This window comes from Sturnus vulgaris, chromosome 1 (genome assembly GCF_052056855.1).
Source record: "Sturnus vulgaris isolate bStuVul1 chromosome 1, bStuVul1.hap1, whole genome shotgun sequence".
In the NCBI taxonomy this organism is placed as follows: Eukaryota; Metazoa; Chordata; class Aves; order Passeriformes; family Sturnidae; genus Sturnus; species Sturnus vulgaris.
This window is the reverse complement of record NC_142243.1, coordinates 101,732,511-101,756,498: the sequence shown is the minus strand read 5'-3', so window position 1 is coordinate 101,756,498 and position 23,988 is coordinate 101,732,511. Positions and strand designations below refer to the sequence as shown.

The 23,988-nt window shown below is 34.8% G+C and overlaps 1 long non-coding RNA gene across 1 annotated transcript in view; it reads left to right on the top strand.

Moving 5' to 3' along the window:
• The window catches only part of LOC148225379 (uncharacterized), a 65,369-nt gene extending 46,030 nt beyond the window's left edge, over positions 1-19,339 (top strand). The window contains exons 3-7 of the long non-coding RNA XR_015803849.1: positions 3,948-4,056; positions 5,319-5,376; positions 7,635-7,964; positions 11,942-11,989; positions 17,005-19,339. This is a non-coding gene — a long non-coding RNA (uncharacterized LOC148225379). The remainder of the gene's footprint in view (positions 1-3,947; positions 4,057-5,318; positions 5,377-7,634; positions 7,965-11,941; positions 11,990-17,004) is intronic.
• Positions 19,340-23,988: the final 4,649 nt, after the last annotated feature.

The window sequence follows — 23,988 nt, the reverse complement described above, 5'->3', positions numbered from 1 at the left end:
GACACAGTAAGAAACTGAAGACACTTTTCATTGGAAAGCAACAATAACCTCAGTTATCAGTGATGCACAGAGAACTTTAGAACAAGATTACAGTACTGATGAGAGGAACACTCTTTTACTCATTAGCACTCATTAAGCAATTGCACATTTATTATCTCTTATTCTCCTTTTCTTTTAAGAAGATGAGAAAGAAACATATGTGCCTAAGATTTAAGACTCTCAAGTCAATCTAAGAAGCAAACTCAAATATTTTACAAATCATGCATCATGAACAAACTTGGAACATCTCTTACTACTTAGCACTGCTGATTCCAACTTTCACAAGCATTATTATCCCAGTAAGTGAAGAATCACTTTTATTCAAAGGAGAGATGCACATTTCTCTCTGTCTGTGGCACGAGAAATGACAGTATTACAGTCTTCCTTGACAAAGAGTATATTACTTCACTGTTAACACTCACTTTAAAGCAGAGTAGGTTGTTCTAGAAGATTAAATATTTCTTGAGGTTCTGCTGCTTTTGCTAATTCACCACTCTTATGATTATTTTGCCTGAAGAGCAGAGATTTTATCACCAAGTTTCTAATTATCTGTCCAGCAGAGCTTCCTCAAACACTGGCAGAAGACCATATGCTTAAGGGCAACTGTGCACTCCACAAAACAACATGTAGCTTTGTCATCTCCCCCTAGCAGATAGCCTCTGCTCATGATGGTAATAGCAGACATGCTACCCTGACCTAAATGGGGCTTCCACTAGAAAAACCTTATGTTTTATGAATCAAAGGTCTTAAACTCAGTTTCTACAATAATTCCTCCTTTGAGAGTCTTTGCATGCATTGGGATGTTGCTCTGCTGTAACAGATTTATTCATAGTTCAAATAAAGCAAATGCCTTCAAATATTCTGAATTAAAAGAATCTTGACTGGAATACAACCTCAGTCAGAACAAGTTGTCCCCACCCAGACATTAGACAAACTGATTTTGATCCCTCAAGGTTGTTCATTCAAAGAAGTTAGAAGACAAGAATATCTGAGTTTACTTGCTGACCTTTCCATCTCACTAAGCCAAATTTTAGTCACCGACTGCTGTTTGTATCCTAAAGTTACCCTGTGCTGGAGCATAGGTTTATCAGGAAAGCAGTGGAGTCAGGCTTGTCATGGGTGCATATTCCTGAGCCATAGGACAAACCAGTACCATTGCTCCCATTCACTTTGCTATCTGCTCTCATAACCTTACAGATGGGCATTTTTTTGTATTTAACTGTGACTACAGAAAAAATGTTCTGTTACTCAATAAGAAAGAAATTAGATGAAGAGGATTACATTTCTAGAAAAATACCTGATAACCTGGTAAGCATGAGTTTGCACGGTAAACAGAAGAAGGAAAACAACTTCTGCTGACTATTGTTTGATAAATGGATACACTGTGCAAGCAACAATTAAAAATAATTATTAGCAGCAAATAATTCATTGCTAGATGGTGACTACAGTAAGTATAAAAATCAATTCATACTAATATTTGAACTCTACAAAGTGAAACCACTTAGAAATTTGATTCAATTGCCCATAAATTTCTATTTGTTCTGTAAGAAATGAAGACACATACATCAATATTGCACTCAGAGCTGGAATGGAAATGAAAAAAACACCTTCACTTAGTGAACAGACAGCGGGGAGCTTTTAATTGATTCCCTCAATTCCTAATAGAATAAGGAAATTAATAATTTCTTTAAAATATGGCACACAACCTTTATGTTTCATTATGAAATAAATAGAAGGTCTTGAAGTTTTTCTACCCGCCACTGGTCATTATTCAAGACTTCTATCACCTTAAACCTGCCTGCCCAAACTTTTTTTCCCGTAGAGATACTTGAATTTTCCCATGTAGAGTTTTTGTAAAAGCTCACAAACACATATGTCACCAGCAGCAGTTTGATTCTATAGATTCTTGGGATGATTGATAGCTGAAACAGGACCAACCACAACAGCATCTAAGAAAGACAATAAAAAAACCTAGAGAAAAGCAAGTACACCTCAGACGTGTACTGTAATTGGATGAAAAAAACAATAAACAATTTCTCTCATTTCTTAAGAAGGCAGCATGGAGAAATAATCAGGAAACTAGAATATAAATAGCAACCTTAAAAAGAAATATCTGCCTGGGCAGAACCCAGGACAGTCCTTTTATCACACCTTTTCAAATCCTCAGTTTTCCTCCATCCTCGTAGTCATAATTTAATTGACAAAAGTTAGTTAAACTGGTGAGGGGGTGGGTGAGCTATTTTTCATTGAATACTTGTTCTCAAGAAGCTAAGGCTAAGTCTACTTCCATAAAAGTGTGGCCAAACTGGAGCAGGTTTGTGAAATAAAGTGTATGGTACTGATGATGCTTAGTGCTCAACATATATATATTTAGAGACTATAGTATCTTTAATCTGATCCCACTAATTAATTATCTATCAGCTTCTGCAATACATTTTTCTGTTCAGTTTCATCTTGAAAAAAATCTACTTTTTACTCTACATGACTACTCAAAGCTATTAATGAGAGTTAAGTGGAACTGTCGGGATATCTACTCCCCATGCACAACTCTGATCTGAACTAAGACATTTATGTACATGCACTTTAAGTAGTGGAGACAAATAAAATATAGAAAAGAGAAAATAAATTGCACAGGAAGTAGAATAGTAGCTAAAACACAAGTAGAAAAGGAAGGGAAGTAATATAGAGTACAGAAAGGCAGCATTGAACAAACAAAATTTTTCTATTATTTGAACTAGCAATTTAATTCTTCTTATAATACTATCTACATATTCAGCAAAGACATTTTATAGTGTTTATAGATAACAGAATCAAAGCTTAAAGAGGTAGAAGGAAGGTAAGGAAAAACAAATTTTCACCTAGAAATGTGAAGAATTTTTATTATGAATAGCAATTTTTTCTGAAAGAATAGTTGCAGTGAAAGGATGATAGTGTGAAAAAAGTGTTCTAAGTGCATCTGGACCAGAATTCTGTTCAAGTGAATTAATAAAGAACTATGTGACCTTTCCAGTTTCTTGAAGATAAGAATACCAAAAGAGAAGTATCATAGCTGGCTAAATACACCAACCCAATTATCTTTTCCATCAGCCTACTGGCAGTGCTGACTGTAGATTTAGATTTGTTTCACACCTACAGTCTGTTGATATAAATTAATAATTCTAAGCTGATATTACATAATGTAACGTTGTGGACTTCAGTGCTCTCACACTAAATTTACATGACCTACACATCCTGTTTTTAGAACGTCTTGTGTATCATAACTAATTTCTCCTGTTCATCTTCAATCCCACTCTCAATATGGTACTTTTGAAGGAAATTTCCTTCAAAATTTTGAATTTTGAAGTATTTAATAGACTCATTTGAAATGGTAACTATTTAGGTTTTCTTCTTGTAATCATTTCCATATTTTGTTTTACAAAATATATAACATTATAACCAAGTATTGAACATAAATTATTTTTTTCCCTTATGTGATCTTAAGGATAACCTTAAAAAAATTGCCTAATTTTAAGAAAAATACCAATAGGTCCATAACACTATGAACCTGGAATTGTATTATCTTCATTTTACACACAAAAAATCAGACATAAAATGTCTAAAAGCTTGTTTACTTAAGAAGTAGAAAACATAGGGCAGAATTATTTGAACTGGCTGTGTGAACTCCATTTTGATCCAAAGGTATTAATGAGAATTTGAATGTCCCTTTCAGCCTAGCATGTTCTAATTATGGCTTATTATTTTTAAGCTAAATTATGCAAGCTACTGTACTTTTGCACTAAAAGTGCAAATTAAATCAGTAAAGTTACCAAACCATAATGACTAATTTCAGGGGCTTTTTAAGGCAAAGTCTCTAAGGTCTCAATTTCTTTAGAAAGCAATGATAATAAGATGCACTTACCTTATTTTAGAGACTGAGATTGTACAAAAAGATCACAAGAAGGAGGAAGAGGAATAAAGAAAGGAAGAGGATAAAGAAGAAAATGAGGAAAAAGAAGAGGGAGGATAGCACATCAATAAGTAAGTGAGATAGAATTACAAAATGCTTTAGGTTGAAAGCTGCCTCTAGAGGTTATCTGGTCTTACTCTCTACTCAAAGCCGGATCTATTTCAAAATTAGATCGAAATTCAGAGTTAGATCATACTCATAGACTAAAGAGCAAACCAAAAGTGCCTGACATGACTGCATCATGGAAATGTCTGGCTGTTTTCATAATAACTAGGTACATTGTAAACAGAGAAAAAATAAATTATAGTTTTATTAAAAAAAAAAAATAAAATAAAATCCCAAAACAAAACAGCAAACCAATAAAACAAAAAGAAAAAAAAAGAAACCAACTCTAAAAAAAACCCCCAAAATCTCTACATGAAATGCCATAAGTACATTTAAAAATTCTAACGAGTTACAAGTTCTTTTTATATGCTATGATAAAAAATTGTCTATATCTACTTCTGATCTCATCACCATATTTGAGAGTGCCATTGGCAAAACTTTCAGCATAACTTAAACTGACCTGCTGTTTTTTGACCATTTCGGGGTTTTATTTCACTTTGCATTTTATAATGCTTTTGCAATTTGCTATCCTGCATTCCAGAGTATCAAACACACTATAAGCAAGCCTTTTGTTGGGAAAACTAAAAAGAGAGCTCTAAGTGACAATAAAAGAACACTAAAATCCATTATATTGATACATATTACGCTTATAGCTATGATGGAACTGAAAAAAATTACAAGATTGGTAATTAAGAAACAATAATATCATCAAGCTATATTAACTCATCTGAATGTCTATCAGACTATTATGTTTATCCTTTTATGAAAACAACATCACATGATATGTATTGAAAAATGGCAGGATATTAAAAGTGGATTTACTAAAGGTAGACCTGTTAAAATATTTCCTATTTTCTCAGGTGAGTGAAAAAGAAAATACTGAACATATCTGTATAGCTCTTTATTAAACAAGACAGTTCAAGGAAAATATTTTCACTACCCAGACCACATCTTAAATCAAAACTGAGACTGAAATAGAGAAATGGAGAGAGAAGAGGAAATAAAAATTGAAATTTTAACTCAGAAAGTGTGGCAAACACATACTCACAGACATACTTGGACACAGGCACAAAGTGAGTTCTGTTAACATATGCAAACATTAAGTATATTAAATATGATGGCCCAATTATAAAACTAGAAATCACAGTACTACACAAGTCTACATGCTTTTTACTTTCATAAGTAACAGATTCTGAGGATTGTTCTGAATTAATATTTTTTCCTATAGATGAAAAATGAAGAAAATCTGAAGAAGAGCACGTCAAACCATTTTCAGTGGGATCTAGGTAACTGTCATGTTTTTAAAAATCTCTGTATTGCTCAACTAAAATAAATTTGTTGTTTGAAACAGCTTTGGAATTTTGAGTGAGGTGTAAAAAATCAGAATCTATGTGATAGTTATCTTTACTCATATATTAGAAAGTATAAACACATTTTTTGCAAAGGAAAACACAAGTATCAATAGCCACAGAAAGAAAAAAAAAGTGTGTTCTCAATTATCTCACAAACTTTCTGTTTCCTGATTAAAGCAAGTATTCACTTTTAGTGTAATATAACCAAGATGCTAATAAAAAACAACTTTGTGACATCTACCTCATTCAGGTTTTGATGTTATGTCTTCAGAATCTGGAATACTATTAAATATTTTGCCTGATGATTACTTCTGCATGGTTTCTTGAAGTAATTGCACAGTGTCAGTGTAATCGTATCAGTCTGGCACAAAAGGTGTTACTGTTAAGCCCATGATGCACAGGCACCATCTGCCCGTGGCAGTACCTGGGTCTTTTTAGCATTACTGCAAGGACTACATGAACAACTGAGCTGAACAAAAGTAGATAATGTGTTTAGTTCACCCACCCCTATACTAAAGATTCTAAGCTTGTTATAAGACATTGAGTAGTGCTCAACGTCATAAGAGATGCTCTGGGCAAAATGGTTACATAAATATCTGTGATTTATGGCATGCTGAACACATCACTGATAGCCACAAACTCCCGTTTTCACGTGTTAGCTTTCTGTCTGTATGTATCATCCTCTAGATTGTTTCCTCAAGCTATATCCCAATTTCTTTCTTTGAGTCTTCCATGTGTAAAAAATATAAGTGCACAATACTGCAGGACCATGCATTTTCTGAGTGTCATCTCTGAAAGACTACTTTTTATTTAAGGTACACTTCAAGCTGACAATAACTATATAAATCATAGTCTAGCAAAAAAGAGCTTCCCTGGTAGACAAACATATTTGAAATGTATCACTTTATTGCAAAGTTTAAAGGGGAAAATGAGAAAAAGGAAAATAAGAGGGGAAAAAAGAGAAAACAAAATTAAAACTAAACTTGAAATAATGCGACTTAATGAACAGCATCAACTATTTCTGTTTTCACTCAACACTTCTTACTTTCAAACTCATATTGTTCTTTATTCAGTCTCTTACATCTGACCAGTAGGGGAAAAAATTAAGTATAAAAACCGAATAAATTTTTATGACAAATACTGTGCATTTATACAATATATGTTTCACCATATGATTGTTTGTTGATCTGAAGCTTCACATCTAAAATTAGATTTACCAAAGGGAAAGTAAAATAGAGCAAAAGCTGTAAAGTGTAGCTCTGCAGAGAGTGTCTACTCTATTAAAAATCAACTTCTCTCTCCATATAATGAAACTTGCAACACCATTCCCCTCACAGTGGGGTAGAAAGAGATGAAGACAGGAGGATTTATTTCTTCTCATTTAAAAAGGCTGTATAACACTTCTTAATCAAAATAAATGGTGACAAGCCTAACAGTAAACCCAGTAATACAAGATTCACAGGAACAGTGACTTTAAGAAATAAAAGGCTAAGAAGTGTTTTCTCTCTCTCCTTTTAGCCTGTTTAGAATTATTTTAATTTAAGAGTAACCACTAAATATTATTATTTTGTAGGTGAAAGGAAACATTTATGTATGTATGTGTATGTTACAGAAATATGTACTAGCTAGTGATGATGATGATGATAGCCTGATGAGAGCCTTTAGACTTTGCAGGTGTTACGTCTTGAAACACAATTATGTGACTAAAGAAGTGTGGTATAGAAGAAATATGTTTAAGAAAGGATACAGTGGAGTTTCCCAAACACTAATATACAAATTATCAATCGGTCCTGACAATGCCTTGTATCTAATTTCTAGTGCAATTTTGAGAAATTTGGAAGTCCTTGGAGGGATCCACTTGTTAAAAGAGTTCTCTGTATATCTGACGTGCTTTGAATGTCTCAAGAACCATTTTAAAATGTCAAAAGTCTCTGTCAGAAGGAGAATGCAGTTAAGAAAGGACATTGCAATTGAGATGTCTTAAAATATTTTAAATGCAATGCACAGCTGAGATTTGTTCATTACCCACAATGTGATATTGCACGGATGTTTACAACACAGCCTTGTTACGTGGGGCGTGCTGTGCCATCTAGAGACAGAATGCCAGCAAGACATTCCTGCGTTATCTAATCCCTGAGCAGACCAGCTCCAATGACAGATCTTTGAGCTGATGCTTTATCTTTTGTCTCTAGCCTTGATGGATGCTGCTCTGCTTGGGCCAGCTGAAACATAGAGGAAAGGACAAGATGATAACAGCTTGCTCAGTGGCACATCACAGCACATCAGTGTGGCGCTGTCCCGCGTGTCACCCGCGTCCAGCCTACACAGCGCTGCTCAGAGTAAAGAAGATGCAGGAAATAAGAAATGCTGGTGCCCTCCACGGGCCCATTGAATAGATGCGTGGATAGAACCCCCACCAGATGGAGAAGATTAAAGCAGAGTGATGAATGCCCTAGGAAGGAAGAGATATACCTTGGGAGAGGATATTGATCACTGGCAAAGATCTGCGATGGTAGAATGAGGTAGGGTAGGATGTGAAATAGAAAAAAATGTAGTAGGAATTCAGGGTGAAAAAGTACAGTTTCAAGTAAGTGAAATGAGAAAGAGAAGGGAGGATTTAACACTTTGGAGAGTAATTAGAATACAGAGATTGTATCGGAAAAAAAAAAGACATGACAAATTCTGTTCTGGTTTTGTTAAGCGATGTTGGTGGAGCTTATGTGAGGAAACTCTATTAGTAGTCCTTTCCTCAGTCTATCTTCTAGTTTTGTTCTACTAGTTTGCTGCACTGTACTTCATCACATATTGGAGTTGTTGGTCTCTTTTAAGCTTAGCATTATTGGGCCTGATTACATATAGAGATATATATACATGTATACACAAAATACGTAAGTGACAGCAACAGAAAAAAAAATCAGGCTGCTCACAAAGAGATGTAATTTCTGGATTTTTGGAATATTTTTTACATTAGGCTTGGCAAATACAGCAACTGCAATAATGGAAATATTTCTGGCACGTAGAAGCAATGACATTCTCAGAGATGAGAGATAAAGGAGATTTCATACCCTAATCTTCTCATGTCAAGCTGTTCAGAAAAGAAGAATCCATATGAAAATATAAATTGGCAGAAAAAGTGCTTTTACTATGTTCCTGAGGAGAGGAAACATTGTTTCTTCTATGGCTAAATTTTCCTATCAGAAATAAAAAAAATATGTGCAATACATACATGAAACAAAAGACTAATGGACTTTTATCACAGAACTGATCCCAGTAGAGAAGTAAAGCTAGTTTCAACCTTTCAAGAGGACACTGTAAAACAAACATCAATTTAACAGGACTTTCACAGGCTCTTAAGCGAAAAAGTAAACCAGAGACACCAACATGATTTTAAAACAGTGGGACAGAGTGCACACTTCCCTCCAAAATGTTATTAGACCTGCACAGCTTCCAAAAAGCCAGAAAAACAGAGTATGTAGTTCAGTCTTCAACTATCCACCTTTTTACCATTTATACATTAGTTAGCAGACTAAAATAGATAGAAAGGTCTGGTTTGGTGTTTGAGTTTGGGTTTGGTTTTGTTTTTATGTTTTGTTTTGAGTCGGGGTATTTTTAGTCTTTTTGTTTTGTTTTTGTTTTGTTTTGTTTTGTTTTGTTTGGTTTGGTTTGGTTTGGTTTGGTTTGGTTTGGTTTGGTTTGGTTTGGAGTTGTTGTTGTTTTGTTGGTTTTTTGGTAATTTTGTCTTTGGGTTTTTTTGGTCTGGTTTTTAATGAACGCATTTCATGTGGGGGAGATGATGCCAGCAGAGGAAAGCATGCTTCAAAACATTTGAAACAGATTCTCAAAATAACCCCAGTGAAACACTTGTCTTCTTAACTAATAACTTTATTTATTGTCATAGACCAAAGATTACTTACAATTCACTCTGTACATAATGCAGAGAAAAAGTATGGATGTCACAAAAAGTAATAAACTGGTTATTTCCATGCACATGGCCTAACTTTGTTCATACAAGTTACTTTGTTTTCTCTGTCAAGAAACCCTGCAAAATGTCCAAAATATATCCAGAGGAAAAATTAGAAATAAACAAAGAAAGGACTTGTAAAGAGAAAAAGACCATTATATTTTCTTGGATGAAAAAAGCTTCACTCTCAGAAGTGAATAATTATCTTCCTGATTTTAGAGCTCTCAGATATGGGGTCCTTTCTCCTTAAATTATTCTGATATACACAACTAGCCAGTGATGATCCCTGTAGTACCAGTTCACAACCATTTCCTAAGAAGTTTTTAATGAACATGTACAGAAAGACAGATTAAGAATTGGTGGAAAATTAGTATTCAGACACTAAGTCCTATTGTACATTAAGTTTCGATTCAATTAGCTTCATAACAAAAATGTTAATTTCAACATTAGTATTGATCAGTGAACAGTTTACTGTGTCCTGTGATTTAACCATGATTATGAAGCTATACTATGTTTTTATCCGTCATATTTAGATGAGGAAAATCGAGGATTTGCAGAAGAGATTGGAACTTTAAATCCATTTTTATCTCCTTTTTGGGTGGCTAACATTCCTTCCCTTTAAAATGAAGCTTCATTTTTGCATACCCTGTATCCTTTTACATTTCTATATGTATCCTATTTTAGTTTCTGAATAATAATTTTCCCAAAACTCTTTTGATTTTGGAAGCCTTATACATTTGTAATGCTATAGAAGACTGTTAGGAAGGATACATAAACATATTGACGGGGAGATTTTCAAGTAATGCATTTCAAAATAATAAGATTAGGTAGAATTAGATTAGAGAAGAATTCTTGCTATTAATGTAAAAAAAAATTGCTATACTCTTTCTTAGACAGTCATCTTCTTTTTGGCAGAATAATTTTATATTGCTCAGTCAAATATTTTAGTGGATTTTGTAATCTTTTCTACTAAATGTATTTTTACCTTACTTTTAAAGCATTGTAAAAATTAGAAACTTCACAAAAAAAAAAATGTAGCTATAGAAATAATTTTTTAAAAACAAGTATATATGACTGAGATAAAATTACCATGCAAAAGAATATTAAATTATGATTTGTTTTCTAACAAGGATGGAGGACACAGTTCATATTTTTAAAAGTAATATCTCTGTTCATTTTTATTCAGGAAAAAAAGATATTGCATGCTTTAAATTCAGTGACTCAGACCTGATTAAATAAACCAGTTGTAGAGAAATCCATACACATAAGAATTTTTTCTGTGGGTACAGAACTGTTGTAAATAAGATTGTGCATAAGTACCAAGTTCATGCAGTTTCACAGAGAGCTTATAAACATCCTTAAAAATCCATAATAGCTTTTGGTTGTTTTGTTTCTCATGACCTCTAAATAGAACTTTTATTCTCTGAGATGAAGCTAATATGAGCTAATAACAAGAAAACCAACAAAAGCTCTGCAAGGACTGGATGGGGTCAGGAAGTAGAAACTCTACTTTCACAAGCTCAGACCTCAATCTATGTCATGTGAGTCATCAAGTGAGCCATAATATACAAGAGACTGCACAAATAACTACAACTTCCCATGTACTTTAAACTTGGCTGGTCAATACAACTCAGATTTACTCCTGAACTGCCAGACTTCTGCATCGCTTGCTCTGAACTACATTTACTCAATTGTCACACATCAGGGATTTCAATATTTACTGTCCATTTCTTGGTATGAAAGTAGCCTGTGATTCCATTTTCACCCTATTTTAGGCATTCTGAAAAGGGAAAAGAACACAAACCAAAAATTATATTCATATATCTTAATGCAGCTATCTCACCAAATAGTCAAGAGAAAATCCAAGGATAAGTAATATAGTTTGGCCTTAAAGCTAGATAATGGCCTCCCACCTTGTTTTATTAATGTTTGTCAACAGAACTTGAGGTAGCAGAAGGCTAAAAGCAGTGCTGGTGTACTTATTGTTGCTAATGGATCCAGTCTAAGTAGGACAATAAAACAACAGAAACTCTGAGAAATCCTATATACTCATAATATTCTCTTCTGCTTATGCCTCTTTGTTTCTACCAGCTGTCTCTCCATCAAAATAATCCCATTTCACAGAATAACTTCACATAGTTTGCATACATCACTAAATATTGCACAGTATATATTACTATATATTGCAGTCACAGAAAGAAGAAAAGGTGAGTCACCATTAATAATGCAGATAAAGGAATATCCAATACTGTCAGTAGTCATTTTCAAAGCATTGATAAGGTCTCAGATAGCTGCAGGTAGAATTTGTGGTACAGATACGAATTTTATTTTGATATAGAAAGAATTGTTTTTTACTCTAAGTCTTATATAGGCTGCCATTAAATGTGAAATGATCAAAACTTTCTGTTAAGATTTGCAAAATTATAATACATTAAAACCTTTTTGCACGGATATTTTAAAAGTTTGCTCAAAGTTCATACTCAGGATACCTATTTGCCCTGTTTAAAACAAATACATTTCACTATTTTCTTTCTCCAGAATGAAGACCTGGAGGTTACCACACAGCTGAGAAGAACATCCTTTGATGTGAGTGAGACTTCCTACGTGTACTTACTTGAAGGCAAGTTTTTCCCTGATAGTAAATATCTCTGTAGTGCAAAAAGAAAACAGATAATATATTCAAAGAGCAAAAAGGTTAGGTGAAGAAAAAGAACAAAAGCTGTAGTAGTATTCCAGATTCTGCTGTGGCACAGGAATTTATAATTTTTGTACCTGACTTCACTGACAAGATCCAAGACCTAAAAATCTGAAAATTGGGAAGAGCCAAAAAATTTATTTACAGCTTACACTTTCTACTCTTAAAACAAGTATGAAATCACAGTGAGTTAATATGATCAGCAAGAGATGTTGTTCTTGTATTGACCTGTTGTAGGATATGTTACCCAATGATGGCAGAAAAAGCTTTCAGATCTTGGTACACATGTAATAATGGTACATGGTAATAATATTGGTACAATGTAATAATATTCTAGTTTTAAGTGGTATCGCCACAAATCTGAAAATTTTTTGAAGGTTTTAGTCTATCTTTCTGTATCTCAATAGTGTGTGAAACAAACCTCACGACAACAAATTCGACAATTTATTTTTTATTACAAAATATGTCACATGTAAAGCTCTTTCTGCGACGTGGTCGTCCACTAACTTACAAAAAAGTAAGTAATGCATGATTTATTTTTTACAATATAATATCTAACTTCCACCATTCTTTCTTATGAAGGACTTAATGATTTTATTTTATGATTTCTACAGAAAATTATAATAAAGCCTAAATATCCCCTAATATCCCCCTTTGGGGAAAAAAACAAAAAGAGAAAGAGAAACCTATATAAGCCTAAAATAAAAATTACTTTTCACAGTTCTTTATACACTCTGTATTGGTTGTGAAATCTAATTTGTGACAATGGAGCCAAAGTATATTACTAACTGAATGTTATTTAAATCTAGCTATAACAACTCCCTCTCAACCTCCCAGTCATTTCAGAAGATAAAAATACTGCTATGTTTATCACAAAACAGAAGTGAAAGGTTTACTCAACAGTAATTTTTCTCTGTCTAGGATAACTCAGCACATATAATTGTACTCAAAGCAAAAATATTTTACAAGTCCTACACTTTTATATCCTATGACTGCATTAGTTTTCCCACAGAAACAAAGACAAGATGATTGGTAATGTCTGGAGAAACTGGATGCCCATAGCTATTAGATTTTAAAAACTGTGAACAGAACTCCACTCCATTTTCTACTATAATCCTATTTTCTAAGTATCACACATGAACATTTTTACTTATTATGCCCATACACCTGGCCTGGGGAGAAAATCATGACAGCAAACCAACCAATGAAAGAGAGAAAGAGAGAGGGAGGGAGGAAGGGAGGAAGGGAGGAAGGGAGGAAGGGAGGAAGGAAGGGAGGAAGGGAGGAAGGAAGGAAGGAAGGAAGGAAGGAAGGAAGGAAGGAAGGAAGGAAGGAAGGAAGGAAGGAAGGAAGGAAGGAAGGAAGGAAGGAAGGAAGGAAGGAAGGAAGGAAGGAAGGAAGGAAGGAAGGAAGGAAGGAAGGAAGGAAGGAAGGAAGGAAGGAAGGAAGGAAGGAAGGAAGGAAGGAAGGAAGGAAGGAAGGAAGGAAGGAAGGAAGGAAGGAAGGAAGGAAGGAAGACAGCTCTGGGATGCAATATTAGAATGAAAAAGAAAATTACAGAAAAAAATAAACACACTGGGTATGGGAAGAGGTGCAAAATCCAGTTACATAACAGCAGTTGGCAATGAATACCTGATACACCTCTAAGCTTTTTGGATCTTTTAGCTTGGTTGGTTTGTTGGTGGATTGGTTGATTGGGGTTTTTTGTTAAATTGGTTTCTGGGGTTTTTTTGGATGCTACAATCATCTTTTGCCTGCATGATAAAAGCTCCAGAGGAAGAACATCCTAATACAACAGTCAAGTGTTTGAAATTAGACAGTGAATGTGACATTTCTTCTTTAATTACCATCAAATGTTTGCCTAATGAATGTGTTTTAAAGACCAGATGTGAGCAGAACAAACAATTCTTGTAACAGCTTTTTTAAAATACACTGAAAGCAAATTTAATATACAAAGGGGTCTTTCTAGAAAAAAATAGGATTATTTCCATTTGCAATGATGCCAGATTATGCAGTTTTCTAGTGTAGAATCTTCACCTCTCATTTTATTCTCTAATCTGTTGAAAATATTCCCAGCCTTTTAGAGTTAGTTACAAAGGCACATTTGGCAAATTCACTACCTTTGATAGCATGATTTTTGTCTGCTTCTCTAACCCAAGAGAATCTTTTAATAAAGAGATTGAAATATTGAACTTTTATTCTTCACGCTCAAGAGGACAGTGTTTGACCCTGATGGCTAATTGAAAGCTAAATTTTATTGTAATTTACTGGACACTGATTAAACCAGTTGGGACACTTTTCCAACTATGCAACTGCCACCATAAAAATCCTCAGTATTTAGAAAAAAAAAATAGGAGTATAGAGAAATGGACAAAAAAAAAAAAAAAAAAAAAAAAAGAAAAATACCAACAATATCATCAGAAATGAAGTGGGAGATCATAACAGAATTAGATTAAAAATAAAGAGGATTATAATTTAATTAAATTGGTTTGTGAAGGGTTAGTTAATCAGATTTTTTGTTTGTTTCTTTGTTTTTTTAATATCCTATTTTGAGATTAGAGAGCTTTTCAGCAGGAACAGGAGTTGTTTACAAAGATGATGCAAAATTGCATCTTTGAAGTCAACAACAGTTACTTTACTTGCATCAGCATTAATTAACATCCTCAGTCCTGAAGTATATTCCTCTAATAAACACACTTTGATGTAAACTGATGTAAACTGACAATATCCTCCCAAATAAAGCCAAATTTTTGCACCATAAGCCTATGTAAATAAATTGTACTGCTTTAATGAGATCTATATTAAGATCTACATCTGATGCTTACCAGAGTAAAAAATATGTTACAGTCTGTGCTAGCATATCTAATATCACCTCTCTTTGTGTGTATGTGAATTTCATTTGTTTTTCTGACAAACAACATCTGGCTTGGAGAAAAAAAACAAACCAAATCAAACCAAAACAAAAACCTTGATATTGCTTCTGTTGCATTTTTCTTTCTATAACCAGCCCTGCATTTCTTGTGTCATGCTGATAATGATGCAGTGAAACTCCTTGTTGCTAAGATTACATTTGCCCTACTTCATTATTCCAGGAAAAGTGCCCATGGATGGAGTGAGCAGTGCTAAAACTGTATGGTCATACTCCCTCTGAAACTCTGACAGTACCAGAAAGAAATATTAATTTTCTCCAGACCAACTGGGGGAACACCCAGCTGATCTCATGAGATGGTTACACAATTGCAAGAGCTGACACAGGTCTATGTGTGAGCTCATGCTTGAAAGGGAGAGTAAAACAGAGGGATGGGCATGAGGTAGAAAAGGAGAGCGAGAATGGACTCAGAACACAGGGGCGAGCAAGACTTTGAAGTACTAATTCACTAATATATTGGCCTATACCAATCATGAAAAAGCAGAACAAGTTTCAAGGCTTCCAAGCGTTACCTTCTGGTAACAGTGTTGTGCTGATGAATTCAGTACTTGATAAATGTAATAAATTTAATTTTAAACTACTTGGGTCTTTTTCCCCTGCTAAACTCAAGCTACTGCACACCATTACTCACCAGTTTGCATCATTATGTTTTTTCAAGGAAAGATAATAGACAAGATGCCCAGAGGCTTATAGAATTCTTTTACAGTCAACTGAAGAACTCACTTACTTGAATCTCAAACAGAAGTGTACATTTTCTATGCTAATTTTATGATAAGTTTTAAAGGCCACGTCACAAATATTGAGTATTGCATAACTTTTTCTTCTTGTTGTTTAAATTTTGAAGGTATGTTGTGTTATAGGACTAGTATGACAAATATACCTTTAAAAAGCTTAAACCTACTTTAATCCTTTCAAACTAATCTAAAGAACTTAAAAAAAAATTGTCTTTAAATAAAGAAAATATACCTTTTTGTCACACACATACTTGTATCCTTAAAAAATATGGAAAATATTCCTTTCATTTACATCCTTACTCAAACTGTAGGCACTAAAAATTCAAATGAGCCCTAATTAAAGTTATTATCTTAAAGCCTCAGTAGAACAGTTCTCATCTATATTAAAGAAGTTTCTAGTTCAAAGGAAAACTCTTTGCAGTAAAAGTCATGCATAATTTTTTTCTCTTGTCAGAAATCAATCATGGTTTTGTCATCATTAAGAAGAAGAGTTGGCCTTTCTTAAGATAAAGGACAAAAGTACCTGGTCATGAAATAACCCGAATTCATTAAAATACCCCTACTGACAGGCTCCTATTTAAAATTATGAAAAAATTCTTCCTCACACTTTAATTTATCTCAATGGACAACAGAGGAAAAATAAGACATATGAAGAAAATATTACAGTGCAAAAGCATAGATATAAATTCCCACACATATCAAGATTTGTTGTGATGATCATGACAGAGAAGGGAAAGTGATAATGTAGGTGAAATTTATCACTGTATAAAAAACTCCACAAAAATAATCTTCTAAACTATCGTTGACAATGGATGTCCTATAATTCATGTATTAAGCTCAAGAGGTCATGCATACAAATTTGCCTAAAAATGCTAACTTTGTAGAATACAGATATCTAGTGTCATTAGGTATTTTTGGAGCTCATAAAATCATAAGATAATCCAGGCTGATGAGGTAAACTTAGGGTGGTCTCTGCAGCTTTAACCTCCTGCCCAAAAGAAAGAGCCTGGCTCTGTGCTCCTGATCACATTTTCTTGTCTATACATACGCAGGAAAAAAAGCGACTGTGAGGGCCTGTGTTGTTCTTGTTCAATTTTACAATGTCTCTGCTGGCCCATTTCTCCAGCCTGCCAGGACATTCTGTACAGCAGCCCTGCCTCCAGGCTTGTCAGCTGTTGCCTTCATTTGTTGTCATCCTTAGACTTGAAAAATGTACCAGGGTGCCTTTTGCTTCTTCCTACAGGTCACTGATTCAGAAGAGAAACAGGCCAGCTCCAAGGAGACACTCCAGAGGTCCTGGAATTTTTACTGACCTCCAGGCAAAGCACCAGCCACTAACTTCAGTCCACTAACCCGACTTTTTCATTCATTTTGTTTTGCTCCCCTCCAGACTGTTACTTCCCAACACAGATCCATCATGTCCAAAGCCTTTTGAAAGTCAAAGTAAACAACTTTTAAGATCTAATTATTACATACAGGCTTTTTTCCTCTTATCTCACATCAGAGCAATGAAACATTAGACAAAACTTATTAGCTGTTGTTATACACAGACAGAAAACAATAAAGTTCTTTCAATAGAATATTGTTTCTAAAATATTAGCACAATATGTGGGTTTTTTACTAGCTAAAGCAGATACCACCTTCTTTTCTTCCTTTATTTTTATTAACTTAGGCAGATTGCATTGAAGCCACCACTCATCTAAGCCTTTCCAAGCTTTCTGAGAGGAGAAGGCATTTTTTCAGGTGATGTTATGAATGGCAGTATGAAAGCCTGATAAAATTAAATTATTCACTGAAGAGTATTGGAAAAAAAACTTATTTCTCTAGGTTTCATTTCCTTTAGACAAACAGGAATCCACTGAGAAAAACTGGGTTTGGATAAAACACCCAAGAATTTTACCAATGTGTTACTTAATCATATTTATCCCACAAATTCTATTTCTTGTCTCTTTCATTATGTTAATTCGTTAAATGGAAACAAAACAGAACAAAGTGTAGCATGAGATGAAGATTTTCATGAAACCAATCCTTAGCTGTGAAGATAACTTTTGCCCACTGGAAAACAAACTGACTTCCTTTCCTGTCAAGTAGATGATCATGAAACGCCAGTTTTAACATATGTCCAGGACTCCAATAAGTAAATTACTTGCTCCAAGCTGCAATTCAAGGTCTGAAACATCTGGGTCTGGGATAGTTGGGGCCAATTAATTTAGTCTTAGTTTTCACTTAGACACAGAAAATTATATTACTATCCAAATACTCTTGCTCTGGAAAAGAATTCTGCTTCCATTTTCAGTATCATAAATAGAGTCAATAAAAGAAAAGAGCACACAGAGCATACTCAGCAAGTAAGTAGAGCTGTTTGGATATAAGCAGGCAATTCCTGTGTATGTTTTATGCAGCAGTCATCGTATCATGCTTTTGCATACGTCAGGCAAAGGCACAAGGGATGAGATGGAGAGAAAAATGCAGCCTAGGCTCACACAGAACATGGGAACGGACAAAGATGTGCACTGTGTACAAAGCAGGAAAACTTCACAGCAAGCTGGGAGGTGTCTGTTCTTTTTCTCTACTTTGTCTACCCTTGGAACAGGACAAAAGGCAGGCTAAATTCAACTGAGAGGAGATGAATGTCTGAATAAAGGAAATGATGATTTTATCTAACACTTCTGAGGAACAGGGAGCATATCATTGTCTTTCCTTCTAAAATCTCTAAAACTTTTTTTAACTTCTGTTTTTCTGTTTCTTAGTGTCTGTTTCTTTGGGGTTTTGGTTTTTTGGTTGTTTTCTGGGGAGTGTTATATCTTCGGAGGTGTATTTTGTTCCATTTTCGTTAACTAAATTTGTGATTTAATCTTATCCAAGTCTCTCTTGTTACCTCAGCAAGATAAAGACCTTCCTCATTGCAAATACTTTCTTGAACTGCACACAAAAAATTAATTCTTTAGAGATTCTTTAGATATCAGTGATTAAATTGTCAGTCAACATTTTCACCATGGCACTTTTTCTGACATTCTTCAAAATTAGGAATTAAATCTAGCATTACCAGGCTAAGAGATCTCTTTGTATTCTTGTTCAGTGTTATCTTTCAGTTTTGTACCCCACAATACAGATGCTGAATAGTATTCCAGCACTTTAACACCCATTAGTCTTGTAGCCTACGGTGCAACTACTGTTTAAGAAATGAAAGTATAAAATTTCTTTGTTTTGTAAATGAAGTAAAAACTTGTAAAGGTTACAGTTTTCAGTGACCATGGCCAAAAACACTGGGCACAGACTGATTTCAGACATATTTCATAAATATGGAGTAATTCTAGAAACATAATTCTAGACTTATTCCATGGCAAAAAGGAAAATACATGCCAGAGTGACCTGTATTCCCATAATCAACTATCACTGATAAAATTTCAAATTAATTGTATGTATATATATATATATATATATATAATATACTCAAAATTGTTGCAAATAATACAGTATTTCAGCTTAATGTTTACTCTGACTAGATGCACTGAACAAAGCAGATCTTTAGGTCCAAAGGAAGAGCTGTTTAGCCATCACTAACCCATTGCTATAAAAACTTGCAGTAAATGAAAATTTATATGTAAAATCATTTTACTAATTACAAAAACAATCTGCAAGGGTATGTGGAAGGATGATATCTGCTCTTTTACGGGTATCTGGTCAAAGGAGCCATAAACAAGAACTTAGAGAGGCAAACCTGAGTGACAATTGATAAGAGAAATTATTATAAGAATAAACGCAGTCAATCACACTAATTGGTGTGGAGGTGAGAAGGTTTTGTTTTCCTTCAGTATGATTGTCTTGACTAATGACCTTGCAAGATTGGGATGATTAGTGAGAGAGACAAACAGAGATATAAAACCTGAACAATTAGCCTAATGAAGACAATAAGCAGAAATGTGCCTGTTCATTCACACTAATTGATGGGCAACCAAGAAACTGCAGTCAACCTGAGTCTTCAACTGAGACAAAGAAGAGGATATTGCAGGTGGGGAGGGCAAGGAGACCATGCTGACCAATGAATCAATGTGCAAGTGAAGGGAATCTAGGAGTGGGAGTTGACAGAAAAGAGCATTAAAGAGGCCAGCTTCCCTTATCTGTGCCTGATCACCAGTCTGTCCCATAATCTCTAATTTTTTTCTCAACTCTCTCACTGTATGATCTCAGTCTCTATCCCATGGGTAAGTGTGCCCTGCATGCACACCCAGGTGACCCTGAGTGGACTGGGTGTCAGGTACTGGAGACAGGCTGGGGTCTGGCACCCCTGGAATGTGGTGTCAGCTGCTGCAACAAGTGGGGGCTTAGCAACAGCAACTGAAATGAGCTGGGGTCTTTAACTTCCAGCTGCAGGGGCTGGGTCGGGGTGTGTGTTCCCTAATCCTGCTACAGGAAGGACTTCTGTGAGTGAGTGAGGGTTTCTGCATGGGCTGCTGGCACAGGACCACGGGGCACAGCCTGTGTGCCTGCTGCCAGCTCCTGGGGGCTGACAAGTGTTTGTCTCCTACTCAAACCAGTTGAGTGTGCACTTCTGTGTGGGCTGGTGTCTGGAGAGCTTCCTCTCAAACTTTAAGCTGGACTCCACGGCAGGTAAGGGACCCTCATGTCTGGACCAGGGCAGTAGGTCAGCACGAGGTCCATATTTGCAGAGGACTTGAGAATGTGGAGCTCATGAGAGATAAATTTGCCAGCGAGCCTCGAGCTGGACCAGCTGGTGAGTCAGGGACTGTGAGGCAGGTAAGGAGCCAAGATCTGGGCAGGTGTGCCAGGCAGACAGAGCCCATGGGGGGATTGACAGGATCTGTCTGCCTGTGTGTGTTTGTGAACTTGGAGGGTGTCAGGAAAAGGGAGGTAGACAGAAGGGCAGGGCTGTGCTTCTAACATCACTTAGAGCAATTAATTTGATGACTTCAAATGACACAATAATGACTGTTCCTAACATCTTGAACACACTCGAAAAGTTTGGAATTAGCGAATATCAGTGAAGATGTACTTTCTGAAGTGTATTGTCCAGAGGGATCATAAAATTACCTGTTTTCCACACTTGAAAGTATTTCCTGTTATTTTGAGCTCTCTTTCAGAGAGGTTTTAGCAGTAACAAAACACAGTAAATAAGGGGGAAAAAAAATATGGGCAGCAGTATTTTCTCAGTGGTACCAAGAAAGCATTATACTTCCTTCCTAGTTCTATGTGGAATTCAGTTAATGTTTCTGCTAGCTCCTGGATAACAGGAAGTGCAAGTGCCTGGGAACATTTATTTTAAACATTAAACACTGTATTAGCTGCATTAATCAGGCACACACCAGCATGAGCAGAGGGAGTGGAAGGCAGGCATGAAAGTTTCCAACATCTTTGATTGTGTTGCAGCTAAAGAAACCTTGAAATATTTTATCCTGTGGCCTTGCACACTTTTGCCTCTTCATCTGTTATCTCACTGACAGCCTCTCTGAGTCATCACTCTTTAGTAGTCTCCTATTTTAATGGTCTTCTCTCATTAGGTAGCAGACTGTTTTCCTCTTTGTCAGACTATGAGCACAACTGAAATCAGTTCATTATTTTAAATAAGCTTTTTCAACAACAGCATGGAATTTAACTGTCTACCATTTTTAAAGTAAATATCATCAAAAAAATTAACATATTTTCTCATTCTTTTATAAAAATATATTTTTTCTTCAGAACAAAAGTTCAGTCACTGCACAGTGTGTTTCTTTGCCTTTGACATTTATCAGCATGACTGATTGATAACTTAGCATTACTTAAGTACGAGATTAATCTCCAAGTAGATTCGAGGGTAAGAAAAAAGAGACACTGAAATTCTGTCTTTATACCTGAACTGCTGTAAATTAGAAAAGTAAAAACTGTAATTCATCAATTTTAATGCATTGACAGACAGCAGTATTTCTTTTAAAATACTAACAGAAGGAATAATAATTCTTTAAGCCAAAACTGTATACAAATATTTAATTTCTATACAAAATATCTGCAACATTCCTCATAATTTTTGAAAAATGCCCTGCCATCTAAAGAAGAAATTAATTAGCATATGGGAACAACCATTAGCATCTCGTGTTGCACAGGAAATGCAGAGCAAATAGTTATATTATCCAAAATGTATGTAGCAAATTTAAAATAATTCTACATTAAAAGAATTCTTAACTGTTGCAAGGAAAAAAAAAAAGTATATTTAACAGTATCAGGAAACTGTTTGAGAAGTTTTACTTGCATTTGACAGGGCTGAAATGGAGACACTTCTGTAGGCTATGCCTGTGTCTCAAAACTTCTTAGGAAAAAAGCACACCACCAAAATGCCCAGGCTGTCACAGAGGTTATGGTAGTCGTGACATGCTGTGTGCCAATCTACTGGCATTGATAATGTTTCCTGGGATAGGACTTGACAGGCAGTACATCAAACTTGGGCCTGTATCAAGCTTTCTTGGACATGGTTAAATTTCTATTCAAATTTATTTTCTGTGTTCGAGTGTACCTCCAACTCCAGCAGAGGACTGGCCACACAGACTTTATCTCTTCACCACCCTCATTCAGGGGATTTTGAGGGACTTATGAGTGGATCCTCATTTTGTCCCTTTTTCCCTCTTGGATGATGCGATGCATTCAAGAATCAGAGTGACACCCTAAATGTATACTTGTGGAATATCTCTTCACATAAATAAAATCAGTCTTTAAATTATAAAAGGGCAAGAGAACTTCCATTTAAATCACAATTTAAAGACTAGTCGGTTCTTTACACAGAAGCAGGACAGTGGATGAAATATTATATTATTCTGCAAAGATTATTTTCTAAATTTTCTCCTTATTCCTACAGTATAACACTGTAAAAAATTACATCATATTAAAATATAATATAATGGAATAATATAATATGGAGAGAAAACTGATTAAAGAAATTCAATTATATAAGGATTTAGAAAAAAAAAACTAAAAACAAACACATTTTAGAATAAAAAACATGCAATAAATCAATGTAATTATGTTCTTTAGATGTATTACCCCATATATTAATATATTTTTACACAAAGTAAACATTTTCAGGCACAAGTGCTTGTTGTCTTTTTATGTAAAATCCTACCTAGTAACATCCTTGTTGATAAAAATGTGCTTGCTACGTGAACTATGGTTTAAAATAAAAAAATCCAAAAGAGTTGCATTGATGTATCTGATGCACTGATTCATGAAGCTTTAAGAATGGCTCAAAGTATCTTGATACTTCATCTCATTTTCTTAACTATAAATCTATTTGGAAAGTCTTGCCAGAACATTAGATGAGATCCATTGAATTAAGAACATATTGTGCTATATCTTTTGAGAACTAGAATATGTGTTTGGTTACTACAAATTTCCTCCCATTTCCAAACATTTAATTGAATATAATTAGAATATAACTATCTCATTTTTATAAGCACATGAAAACTATATTAAAATTCATAATTAACTCTGAAAATTTGAGAGCCAGAAAATGCCAGAATTACAGTCTATGTTTAAGTGCTTTATGTTTTATGGTGTTTCACACCATGGGTTGAATACTGTCACCAACATACTGCCCCCAATTAATTCAGTTTCTGGCATGGATGGTATTCACAGACTGTAAAACTATTCTGTGCTGGGTTTTTGGGTTTTCTTGTTAGTGTTGGGGATTATTTTATCACTCATTGTGTGGATCAATGCATTATTAACTGCGCATTATCCAAATTATATTAATTTTGTCATGGGCTTTTCTGTGGTTTTCCTGTCACATCATTTATCACCACAATTCCCATCTGAGACAAAAATTACTTGAGATCATTATTAACAGAATTCAATATATCAGAGATGAGAATAGACAAATTTATACATTTTTAAAACCATTGAACATGACTATGCATTTGAGCCATCTGATATTTTAAAAGTTCTCAAAAACATAAGAGACTTCTCATGTTTCTAGCACAAATGCTAAAATAGTTTCATTGTACATGCATTGCAGAACCCAAGTTCCATAAACAGAAATATGGAAGACATCAGTGACTTGGTGCAGGCCTTTTTTTATGTATTTTTCCTAGCACTGCACAGCAAATTCACAGCCACAGAACCCAGGCAGTGCTCAACTGTCATAACCAAAACTGTTTCTAAAATTCCTTAAGTGACATTTCTGAACAGACTGACACTCTTCTGTCCCCGTTCACTACAACCTCTGGTTTATGACTTAGGAACA